This window comes from Crinia signifera, chromosome 1, assembly GCF_055691185.1.
Source record: "Crinia signifera chromosome 1, ASM5569118v1, whole genome shotgun sequence".
Classification (NCBI taxonomy): Eukaryota; Metazoa; Chordata; class Amphibia; order Anura; family Myobatrachidae; genus Crinia; species Crinia signifera.
In genome coordinates, this window is record NC_139217.1 from 117,743,864 (window position 1) to 117,757,466 (window position 13,603).

The following is a 13,603-nucleotide window of genomic DNA, read 5'->3' on the forward strand; positions in this document are numbered from 1 at the left end:
ACAGTAGATTGATTATATGCACAGGACAGATTATGCAAAACAGTTTAATATCAGATGTGTATTACTTGCTAAACATTTTGCATGACCCAACATTTCAAACAGAAAAATCATCTGTTAAGTGTTATGGCGAGTCTTTACAAGTAATCACAGTGATATTAAAGGCTTGTGTTATTTTACATGAAATAAATAGATTTGTAAATAGATATATGTACTTGAAAGTGACCCCTACCACCAAGAAGACGTACAGTGGGCATTGGATGGGTGGAACCTCTTCTAGGTGGCAGGGCATTTTTACAGCCAAAAACGAGAGTCGTGCGTGTGTAGTTTATATATTTTATGGCTTCATCGGCGAAAGCGTTGCGTGCGCCGTTTGCTGATGGAGAGGGACATGAGAAGATCTCCAGAGGAAAGTACACAGTATACCAGTGGAAAACAGGTGCAGCTAGCAAGAGGACATCGCTGGAAAGGGGACAGTATTTTATACATAATAAAGAAAAAGGACGTCAATGTCGAGATAACAAGGAAGCACTTTTATGGATCCCTTGATTTCCAGGACAAGGAACTCATGATTGAGGCAGTCATCAAGAGTCAAGTTGACAAAGCCCAGTAGTGGAGCGACGCTGATCCCTGCAGGCAAGGGCCAATGCAGGTTGTCTATTTCTGTGTCCGCCGAGGTCGTCCAGATCTGGTAAGGCTCCAGTGGGGCACAAGAGTTTTTAACATTACCCCTAGCCCACCAGTGTGTTGAACCCCTCATTAGATGGGCACTATGCCTGCAGCACAGAGTGCCTTACGCCCTGATAGTTTACTCATGTTAGTCAGGTACTAGGCCTGTATAAATAAATGTATTCACTTTTTTACAGAGTGGGCAATTGTCTCAATAGGGGATCCTAAGCTATCACCTACACTGTAGAATAGTTATCAAATGGGGACCCTTGCCATTATTAAAGGTAATGTGACAGCATTCACAAGTGAAAACCTGGCATCAAGGGACATTGTACTAGCAATGACCCTTGACCTAATCCAGTTGAGTGTTGTCCATGTCTTACCTTTATGAGATTGCCTGTTCCTCACATCTTTCTCTTCCCTAGATAGTCACCTGACCTTTCTACCTGGACTGTTCACAGCAGCTTAGCGGCCTGTGGAATAAAGTAATGCAGACATGTTACGTGTGATCAACAAAGGTAATTGAAATATCTTTGACTTCACACAGTAGATTGATTATATGCACAGGACAGATTATGCAAAACAGTTTAATATCAGCTGTGTATTACTTGCTAAACATTTTGCATGACCCAACATTTCAAACAGAAAAATCATCTGTTAAGTGTTATGGCGAGTCTTTACAAGTAATCACAGTGATATTAAAGGCTTGTGTTATTTTACATGCAATAAATAGATTTGTAAATAGATATATGTACTTGAAAGTGACCCCTACCACCAAGAAGATGTACAGTGGGCATTGGATGGGTGGAACCTCTTCTAGGTGGCAGGGCATTTTTACAGCCAAAAACGAGAGTCATGCGTGTGTAGTTTATATATTATATGGCTTCATCGGCGAAAGCGTTGCGTGCGCCGTTTGCTGATGGAGAGGGACATGAGAAGATCTCCAGAGGAAAGTACACAGTATACCAGTGGAAAACAGGTGCAGCTAGCAAGAGGACATCGCTGGAAAGGGGACAGTATTTTATACATAATAAAGAAAAAGGACGTCAATGTCGAGATAACAAGGAAGCACTTTCATGGATCCCTTGATTTCCAGGACAAGGAACTCATGATTGAGGTAGTCATCAAGAGTCAAGTTGACAAAGCCCAGCAGTGGAGTGACGCTGATCCCTGCAGGCAAGGGCCAATGCAGATTGTCTATTTCTGTGTCCGCCGAGGTCGTCCAGATTTGGTAAGGCTCCAGTGGGGCACAAGAGTTTTTAACATTACCCCTAGCCCACCAGTGTGTTGAACCCCTCATTAGATGGGCACTATGCCTGCAGCACAGAGTGCCTTAAGCCCTGATAGTTTACACATGTTAGTCGGGTACTAGGCCTGTATAAATAAATTTATTCACTTTTTTACAGAGTGGGCAATTGTCTCAATAGGGGATCCTAAGCTATCACCTACACTGTAGAATAGTTATCAAATGGGGACCCTTGCCATTATTAAAGGTAATGTGACAGCATTCACAAGTGAAAACCTGGCATCAAGGGACATTGTACTAGCAATGACCCTTGACCTAATCCAGTTGAGTGTTGTCCATGTCTTACCTTTATGAGATTGCCTGTTCCTCACATCTTTCTCTTCCCTAGATAGTCACCTGACCTTTCTACCTGGACTGTTCACAGCAGCTTAGCGGCCTGTGGAATAAAGTAATGCAGACATGTTACGTGTGATCAACAAAGGTAATTGAAATATCTTTGACTTCACACAGTAGATTGATTATATGCACAGGACAGATTATGCAAAACAGTTTAATATCAGCTGTGTATTACTTGCTAAACATTTTGCATGACCCAACATTTCAAACAGAAAAATCATCTGTTAAGTGTTATGGCGAGTCTTTACAAGTAATCACAGTGATATTAAAGGCTTGTGTTATTTTACATGCAATAAATAGATTTGTAAATAGATATATGTACTTGAAAGTGACCCCTACCACCAAGAAGATGTACAGTGGGCATTGGATGGGTGGAACCTCTTCTAGGTGGCAGGGCATTTTTACAGCCAAAAACGAGAGTCATGCGTGTGTAGTTTATATATTATATGGCTTCATCGGCGAAAGCGTTGCGTGCGCCGTTTGCTGATGGAGAGGGACATGAGAAGATCTCCAGAGGAAAGTACACAGTATACCAGTGGAAAACAGGTGCAGCTAGCAAGAGGACATCGCTGGAAAGGGGACAGTATTTTATACATAATAAAGAAAAAGGACGTCAATGTCGAGATAACAAGGAAGCACTTTCATGGATCCCTTGATTTCCAGGACAAGGAACTCATGATTGAGGTAGTCATCAAGAGTCAAGTTGACAAAGCCCAGCAGTGGAGTGACGCTGATCCCTGCAGGCAAGGGCCAATGCAGATTGTCTATTTCTGTGTCCGCCGAGGTCGTCCAGATTTGGTAAGGCTCCAGTGGGGCACAAGAGTTTTTAACATTACCCCTAGCCCACCAGTGTGTTGAACCCCTCATTAGATGGGCACTATGCCTGCAGCACAGAGTGCCTTAAGCCCTGATAGTTTACACATGTTAGTCGGGTACTAGGCCTGTATAAATAAATTTATTCACTTTTTTACAGAGTGGGCAATTGTCCCAATAGGGGATCCTAAGCTATCACCTACACTGTAGAATAGTTATCAAATGGGGACCCTTGCCATTATTAAAGGTAATGTGTCAGCATTCACAAGTGAAAACCGGCATCAAGGGACATTGTACTAGCAATGAGCCTTGACCTAATCCAGTTGAGTGTTGTCCATGTCTTACCTTTATGAGATTGCCTGTTCCTGACATCTTTCTCTTCCCTAGATAGTCACTTGACCTTTCTACCTGGACTGTTCACAGCAGCTTAGCGGCCTGTGGAATAAAGTAATGCAGACATGTTACGTGTGATCAACAAAGGTAATTGAAATATCTTTGACTTCACAGTAGATTGATTATATGCACAGGACAGATTATGCAAAACAGTTTAATATCAGCTGTGTATTACTTGCTAAACATTTTGCATGACCCAACATTTCAAACAGAAAAATCATCTGTTAAGTGTTATGGCGAGTCTTTACAAGTAATCACAGTGATATTAAAGGCTTGTGTTATTTTACATGCAATAAATAGATTTGTAAATAGATATATGTACTTGAAAGTGACCCCTACCACCAAGAAGACGTACAGTGGGCATTGGATGGGTGGAACCTCTTCTTGGTGGCAGGGCATTTTTACAGCCAAAAACGAGAGTCGTGCGTGTGTAGTTTAAATATTTTATGGCTTCATCGGCGAAAGCGTTGCGTGCGCCGTTTGCTGATGGAGAGGGACATGAGAAGATCTCCAGAGGAAAGTACACAGTATACCAGTGGAAAACAGGTGCAGCTAGCAAGAGGACATCGCTGGAAAGGGGACAGTATTTTATACATAATAAAAAAAAAGGACGTCAATGTCGAGATAACAAGGAAGCACTTTCATGGATCCCTTGATTTCCAGGACAAGGAACTCATGATTGAGGCAGTCATCAAGAGTCAAGTTGACAAAGCCCAGCAGTGGAGCGACGCTGATCCCTGCAGGCAAGGGCCAATGCAGGTTGTCTATTTCTGTGTCCGCCGAGGTCGTCCAGATCTGGTAAGGCTCCAGTGGGGCACAAGAGTTTTTAACATTACCCCTAGCCCACCAGTGTGTTGAACCCCTCATTAGATGGGCACTATGCCTGCAGCACAGAGTGCCTTACGCCCTGATAGTTTACTCATGTTAGTCAGGTACTAGGCCTGTATAAATAAATGTATTCACTTTTTTACAGAGTGGGCAATTGTCTCAATAGGGGATCCTAAGCTATCACCTACACTGTAGAATAGTTATCAAATGGGGACCCTTGCCATTATTAAAGGTAATGTGACAGCATTCACAAGTGAAAACCGGCATCAAGGGACATTGTACTAGTAATGACCCTTGACCTAATCCAGTTGAGTGTTGTCCATGTCTTACCTTTATGAGATTGCCTGTTCCTCACATCTTTCTCTTCCCTAGATAGTCACCTGACCTTTCTACCTGGACTGTTCACAGCAGCTTAGCGGCCTGTGGAATAAAGTAATGCAGACATGTTACGTGTGATCAACAAAGGTAATTGAAATATCTTTGACTTCACACAGTAGATTGATTATATGCACAGGACAGATTATGCAAAACAGTTTAATATCAGCTGTGTATTACTTGCTAAACATTTTGCATGACCCAACATTTCAAACAGAAAAATCATCTGTTAAGTGTTATGGCGAGTCTTTACAAGTAATCACAGTGATATTAAAGGCTTGTGTTATTTTACATGCAATAAATAGATTTGTAAATAGATATATGTACTTGAAAGTGACCCCTACCACCAAGAAGACGTACAGTGGGCATTGGATGGGTGGAACCTCTTCTTGGTGGCAGGGCATTTTTACAGCCAAAAACGAGAGTCGTGCGTGTGTAGTTTATATATTTTATGGCTTCATCGGCGAAAGCGTTGCGTGCGCCGTTTGCTGATGGAGAGGGACATGAGAAGATCTCCAGAGGAAAGTACACAGTATACCAGTGGAAAACAGGTGCAGCTAGCAAGAGGACATCGCTGGAAAGGGGACAGTATTTTATACATAATAAAGAAAAAGGACGTCAATGTCGAGATAACAAGGAAGCACTTTCATGGATCCCTTGATTTCCAGGACAAGGAACTCATGATTGAGGCAGTCATCAAGAGTCAAGTTGACAAATCCCAATAGTGGAGCGACGCTGATCCCTGCAGGCAAGGGCAAATGCCGGTTGTCTATTTCTGTGTCCGCCGAGGTCGTCCAGATCTGGTAAGGCTCCAGTGGGGCACAAGAGTTTTTAACATTACTCCTAGCCCACCAGTGTGTTGAACCCCTCATTAGATAGGCACTATGCCTGCAGCACAGAGTGCCTTAAGCCCTGATAGTTTACACATGTTAGTCGGGTACTAGGCCTGTATAAATAAATGTATTCACTTTTTTACAGAGTGGGCAATTGTCCCAATAGGGGATCCTAAGCTATCACCTACACTGTAGAATAGTTATCAAATGGGGACCCTTGCCATTATTAAAGGTAATGTGACAGCATTCACAAGTGAAAACCGGCATCAAGGGACATTGTACTAGCAATGACCCTTGACCTAATCCAGTTGAGTGTTGTCCATGTCTTACCTTTATGAGATTGCCTGTTCCTCACATCTTTCTCTTCCCTAGATAGTCACCTGACCTTTCTACCTGGACTGTTCACAGCAGCTTAGCGGCCTGTGGAATAAAGTAATGCAGACATGTTACGTGTGATCAACAAAGGTAATTGAAATATCTTTGACTTCACACAGTAGATTGATTATATGCACAGGACAGATTATGCAAAACAGTTTAATATCAGCTGTGTATTACTTGCTAAACATTTTGCATGACCCAACATTTCAAACAGAAAAATCATCTGTTAAGTGTTATGGCGAGTCTTTACAAGTAATCACAGTGATATTAAAGGCTTGTGTTATTTTACATGCAATAAATAGATTTGTAAATAGATATATGTACTTGAAAGTGACCCCTACCACCAAGAAGACGTACAGTGGGCATTGGATGGGTGGAACCTCTTCTTGGTGGCAGGGCATTTTTACAGCCAAAAACGAGAGTCGTGCGTGTGTAGTTTATATATTATATGGCTTCATCGGCGAAAGCGTTGCGTGCGCCGTTTGCTGATGGAGAGGGACATGAGAAGATCTCCAGAGGAAAGTACACAGTATACCAGTGGAAAACAGGTGCAGCTAGCAAGAGGACATCGCTGGAAAGGGGACAGTATTTTATACATAATAAAGAAAAAGGACGTCAATGTCGAGATAACAAGGAAGCACTTTCATGGATCCCTTGATTTCCAGGACAAGGAACTCATGATTGAGGCAGTCATCAAGAGTCAAGTTGACAAAGCCCAGTAGTGGAGCGACGCTGATCCCTGCAGGCAAGGGCCAATGCAGGTTGTCTATTTCTGTGTCCGCCGAGGTCGTCCAGATCTGGTAAGGCTCCAGTGGGGCACAAGAGTTTTTAACATTACCCCTAGCCCACCAGTGTGTTGAACCCCTCATTAGATGGGCACTATGCCTGCAGCACAGAGTGCCTTACGCCCTGATAGTTTACTCATGTTAGTCAGGTACTAGGCCTGTATAAATAAATGTATTCACTTTTTTACAGAGTGGGCAATTGTCTCAATAGGGGATCCTAAGCTATCACCTACACTGTAGAATAGTTATTAAATGGGGACCCTTGCCATTATTAAAGGTAATGTGACAGCATTCACAAGTGAAAACCGGCATCAAGGGACATTGTACTAGCAATGACCCTTGACCTAATCCAGTAGAGTGTTGTCCATGTCTTACCTTTATGAGATTGCCTGTTCCTCACATCTTTCTCTTCCCTAGATAGTCACCTGACCTTTCTACCTGGACTGTTCACAGCAGCTTAGCGGCCTGTGGAATAAAGTAATGCAGACATGTTACGTGTGATCAACAAAGGTAATTGAAATATCTTTGACTTCACACAGTAGATTGATTATATGCACAGGACAGATTATGCAAAACAGTTTAATATCAGCTGTGTATTACTTGCTAAACATTTTGCATGACCCAACATTTCAAACAGAAAAATCATCTGTTAAGTGTTATGGCGAGTCTTTACAAGTAATCACAGTGATATTAAAGGCTTGTGTTATTTTACATGCAATAAATAGATTTGTAAATAGATATATGTACTTGAAAGTGACCCCTACCACCAAGAAGACGTACAGTGGGCATTGGATGGGTGGAACCTCTTCTAGGTGGCAGGGCATTTTTACAGCCAAAAACGAGAGTCATGCGTGTGTAGTTTATATATTATATGGCTTCATCGGCGAAAGCGTTGCGTGCGCCGTTTGCTGATGGAGAGGGACATGAGAAGATCTCCAGAGGAAAGTACACAGTATACCAGTGGAAAACAGGTGCAGCTAGCAAGAGGACATCGCTGGAAAGGGGACAGTATTTTATACATAATGAAGAAAAAAGGACGTCAATGTCGAGATAACAAGGAAGCACTTTCATGGATCCCTTGATTTCCAGGACAAGGAACTCATGATTGAGGCAGTCATCAAGAGTCAAGTTGACAAAGCCCAGCAGTGGAGCGACGCTGATCCCTGCAGGCAAGGGCCAATGCCGGTTGTCTATTTCTGTGTCCGCCGAGGTCGTCCAGATCTGGTAAGGCTCCAGTGGGGCACAAGAGTTTTTAAAATTACCCCTAGCCCACCAGTGTGTTGAACCCCTCATTAGATGGGCACTATGCCTGCAGCACAGAGTGCCTTAAGCCCTGATAGTTTACACATGTTAGTCGGGTACTAGGCCTGTATAAATAAATGTATTCACTTTTTTACAGAGTGGGCAATTGTCCCAATAGGGGATCCTAAGCTATCACCTACACTGTAGAATAGTTATCAAATGGGGACCGTTGCCATTATTAAAGGTAATGTGACAGCATTCACAAGTGAAAACCGGCATCAAGGGACATTGTACTAGCAATGACCCTTGACCTAATCCAGTTGAGTGTTGTCCATGTCTTACCTTTATGAGATTGCCTGTTCCTGACATCTTTCTCTTCCCTAGATAGTCACCTGACCTTTCTACCTGGACTGTTCATAGCAGCTTAGCGGCCTGTGGAATAAAGTAATGCAGACATGTTACGTGTGATCAACAAAGGTAATTGAAATATCTTTGACTTCACACAGTAGATTGATTATATGCACAGGACAGATTATGCAAAACAGTTTAATATCAGCTGTGTATTACTTGCTAAACATTTTGCATGACCCAACATTTCAAACAGAAAAATCATCTGTTAAGTGTTATGGCGAGTCTTTACAAGTAATCACAGTGATATTAAAGGCTTGTGTTATTTTACATGCAATAAATAGATTTGTAAATAGATATATGTACTTGAAAGTGACCCCTACCACCAAGAAGACGTACAGTGGGCATTGGATGGGTGGAACCTCTTCTTGGTGGCAGGGCATTTTTACAGCCAAAAACGAGAGTCGTGCGTGTGTAGTTTATATATTTTATGGCTTCATCGGCGAAAGCGTTGCGTGCGCCGTTTGCTGATGGAGAGGGACATGAGAAGATCTCCAGAGGAAAGTACACAGTATACCAGTGGAAAACAGGTGCAGCTAGCAAGAGGACATCGCTGGAAAGGGGACAGTATTTTATACATAATAAAGAAAAAGGACGTCAATGTCGAGATAACAAGGAAGCACTTTCATGGATCCCTTGATTTCCAGGACAAGGAACTCATGATTGAGGCAGTCATCAAGAGTCAAGTTGACAAAGCCCAGTAGTGGAGCGACGCTGATCCCTGCAGGCAAGGGCCAATGCAGGTTGTCTATTTCTGTGTCCGCCGAGGTCGTCCAGATCTGGTAAGGCTCCAGTGGGGCACAAGAGTTTTTAACATTACCCCTAGCCCACCAGTGTGTTGAACCCCTCATTAGATGGGCACTATGCCTGCAGCACAGAGTGCCTTACGCCCTGATAGTTTACTCATGTTAGTCAGGTACTAGGCCTGTATAAATAAATGTATTCACTTTTTTACAGAGTGGGCAATTGTCTCAATAGGGGATCCTAAGCTATCACCTACACTGTAGAATAGTTATCAAATGGGGACCCTTGCCATTATTAAAGGCAATGTGACAGCATTCACAAGTGAAAACCTGGCATCAAGGGACATTGTACTAGCAATGACCCTTGACCTAATCCAGTTGAGTGTTGTCCATGTCTTACCTTTATGAGATTGCCTGTTCCTCACATCTTTCTCTTCCCTAGATAGTCACCTGACCTTTCTACCTGGACTGTTCACAGCAGCTTAGCGGCCTGTGGAATAAAGTAATGCAGACATGTTACGTGTGATCAACAAAGGTAATTGAAATATCTTTGACTTCACACAGTAGATTGATTATATGCACAGGACAGATTATGCAAAACAGTTTAATATCAGCTGTGTATTACTTGCTAAACATTTTGCATGACCCAACATTTCAAACAGAAAAATCATCTGTTAAGTGTTATGGCGAGTCTTTACAAGTAATCACAGTGATATTAAAGGCTTGTGTTATTTTACATGCAATAAATAGATTTGTAAATAGATATATGTACTTGAAAGTGACCCCTACCACCAAGAAGATGTACAGTGGGCATTGGATGGGTGGAACCTCTTCTAGGTGGCAGGGCATTTTTACAGCCAAAAACGAGAGTCATGCGTGTGTAGTTTATATATTATATGGCTTCATCGGCGAAAGCGTTGCGTGCGCCGTTTGCTGATGGAGAGGGACATGAGAAGATCTCCAGAGGAAAGTACACAGTATACCAGTGGAAAACAGGTGCAGCTAGCAAGAGGACATCGCTGGAAAGGGGACAGTATTTTATACATAATGAAGAAAAAAAGGACGTCAATGTCGAGATAACAAGGAAGCACTTTCATGGATCCCTTGATTTCCAGGACAAGGAACTCATGATTGAGGCAGTCATCAAGAGTCAAGTTGACAAAGCCCAGCAGTGGAGCGACGCTGATCCCTGCAGGCAAGGGCCAATGCCGGTTGTCTATTTCTGTGTCCGCCGAGGTCGTCCAGATCTGGTAAGGCTCCAGTGGGGCACAAGAGTTTTTAACATTACCCCTAGCCCACCAGTGTGTTGAACCCCTCATTAGATGGGCACTATGCCTGCAGCACAGAGTGCCTTAAGCCCTGATAGTTTACACATGTTAGTCGGGTACTAGGCCTGTATAAATAAATGTATTCACTTTTTTACAGAGTGGGCAATTGTCCCAATAGGGGATCCTAAGCTATCACCTACACTGTAGAATAGTTATCAAATGGGGACCCTTGCCATTATTAAAGGTAATGTGACAGCATTCACAAGTGAAAACCGGCATCAAGGGACATTGTACTAGCAATGACCCTTGACCTAATCCAGTTGAGTGTTGTCCATGTCTTACCTTTATGAGATTGCCTGTTCCTGACATCTTTCTCTTCCCTAGATAGTCACCTGACCTTTCTACCTGGACTGTTCACAGCAGCTTAGCGGCCTGTGGAATAAAGTAATGCAGACATGTTACGTGTGATCAACAAAGGTAATTGAAATATCTTTGACTTCACACAGTAGATTTATTATATGCACAGGACAGATTATGCAAAACAGTTTAATATCAGCTGTGTATTACTTGCTAAACATTTTGCATGACCCAACATTTCAAACAGAAAAATCATCTGTTAAGTGTTATGGCGAGTCTTTACAAGTAATCACAGTGATATTAAAGGCTTGTGTTATTTTACATGCAATAAATAGATTTGTAATTAGATATATGTACTTGAAAGTGACCCCTACCACCAAGAAGACGTACAGTGGGCATTGGATGGGTGGAACCTCTTCTTGGTGGCAGGGCATTTTTACAGCCAAAAACGAGAGTCGTGCGTGTGTAGTTTATATATTATATGGCTTCATCGGCGAAAGCGTTGCGTGCGCCGTTTGCTGATGGAGAGGGACATGAGAAGATCTCCAGAGGAAAGTACACAGTATACCAGTGGAAAACAGGTGCAGCTAGCAAGAGGACATCGCTGGAAAGGGGACAGTATTTTATACATAATAAAGAAAAAGGACGTCAATGTCGAGATAACAAGGAAGCACTTTCATGGATCCCTTGATTTCCAGGACAAGGAACTCATGATTGAGGCAGTCATCAAGAGTCAAGTTGACAAAGCCCAGTAGTGGAGCGACGCTGATCCCTGCAGGCAAGGGCCAATGCAGGTTGTCTATTTCTGTGTCCGCCGAGGTCGTCCAGATCTGGTAAGGCTCCAGTGGGGCACAAGAGTTTTTAACATTACCCCTAGCCCACCAGTGTGTTGAACCCCTCATTAGATGGGCACTATGCCTGCAGCACAGAGTGCCTTACGCCCTGAGAGTTTACTCATGTTAGTCAGGTACTAGGCCTGTATAAATAAATGTATTCACTTTTTTACAGAGTGGGCAATTGTCTCAATAGGGGATCCTAAGCTATCACCTACACTGTAGAATAGTTATCAAATGGGGACCCTTGCCATTATTAAAGGTAATGTGACAGCATTCACAAGTGAAAACCGGCATCAAGGGACATTGTACTAGCAATGAGCCTTGACCTAATCCAGTTGAGTGTTGTCCATGTCTTACCTTTATGAGATTGCCTGTTCCTGACATCTTTCTCTTCCCTAGATAGTCACTTGACCTTTCTACCTGGACTGTTCACAGCAGCTTAGCGGCCTGTGGAATAAAGTAATGCAGACATGTCACGTGTGATCAACAAAGGTAATTGAAATATCTTTGACTTCACACAGTAGATTGATTATATGCACAGGACGACAGATTATGCTAAACAGTTTAATATCAGCTGTGTATTACTTGCTAAACATTTTGCATGACCCAACATTTCAAACAGAAAAATCATCTGTTAAGTGTTATGGCAAATCTTTACAAGTAATCACAGTGATATTAAAGGCTTGTGTTATTTTACATGCAATAAATAGATTTGTAAATAGATATATGTACTTGAAAGTGACCCCTACCACCAAGAAGACGTACAGTGGGCATTGGATGGGTGGAACCTCTTCTTGGTGGCAGGGCATTTTTACAGCAAAAAACGAGAGTCGTGCGTGTGTAGTTTATATATTATATGGCTTCATCGGCGAAAGCGTTGCGTGCGCCGTTTGCTGATGGAGAGGGACATGAGGAGATCTCCAGAGGAAAGTACACAGTATACCAGTGGAAAACAGGTGCAGATAGCAAGAGGATATCGCTGGAAAGGGGACAGTATTTTATACATAATGAAGAAAAAGGACGTCAATGTCGAGATAACAAGGAAGCACTTTCATGGATCCCTTGATTTCCAGGACAAGGAACTCATGATTGAGGCAGTCATCAAGAGTCAAGTTGACAAAGCCCAGCAGTGGAGCAACGCTGATCCCTGCAGGCAAGGGCCAATGCCGGTTGTCTATTTCTGTGTCCGCCGAGTTCGTCCAGATCTGGTAAGGCTCCAGTGGGGCACAAGAGTTTTTAACATTACTCCTAGCCCACCAGTGTGTTGAACCCCTCATTAGATGGGCACTATGCCTGCAGCACAGAGTGCCTTACGCCCTGATAGTTTACTCATGTTAGTCAGGTACTAGGCCTGTATAAATAAATGTATTCTCTTTTTTACAGAGTGGGCAATTGTCCCAATAGGGGATCCTAAGCTATCACCTACACTGTAGAATAGTTATCAAATGGGGACCCTTGCCATTATTAAAGGTAATGTGACAGCATTCACAAGTGAAAACCGGCATCAAGGGACATTGTACTAGCAATGACCCTTGACCTAATCCAGTTGAGTGTTGTCCATGTCTTACCTTTATGAGATTGCCTGTTCCTCACATCTTTCTCTTCCCTAGATAGTCACCTGACCTTTCTACCTGGACTGTTCACAGCAGCTTAGCGGCCTGTGGAATAAAGTAATGCAGACATGTTACGTGTGATCAACAAAGGTAATTGAAATATCTTTGACTTCACACAGTAGATTGATTATATGCACAGGACAGATTATGCAAAACAGTTTAATATCAGCTGTGTATTACTTGCTAAACATTTCAAACAGAAAAATCATCTGTTAAGTGTTATGGCGAGCCTTTACAAGTAATCACAGTGATATTAAAGGCTTGTGTTATTTTACATGCAATAAATAGATTTGTAAATAGATATATGTACTTGAAAGTGACCCCTACCACCAAGGGGATGCGGTCATTCGTCAGAATGCATTTAGGTCTACAGTCATTAGGTCGACCCCACTAGGTCGACTGGCAGGAAGGTCGACCTGACTT

The 13,603-nt window shown here is 42.6% G+C and overlaps 1 protein-coding gene across 2 annotated transcripts in view; it reads right to left on the minus strand.

The window, feature by feature from the left end:
* PDGFC (platelet derived growth factor C) overlaps nt 1-13,603 on the minus strand; it is a 617,067-nt gene that overhangs the window by 333,408 nt on the left and 270,056 nt on the right. The window lies entirely within an intron of this gene.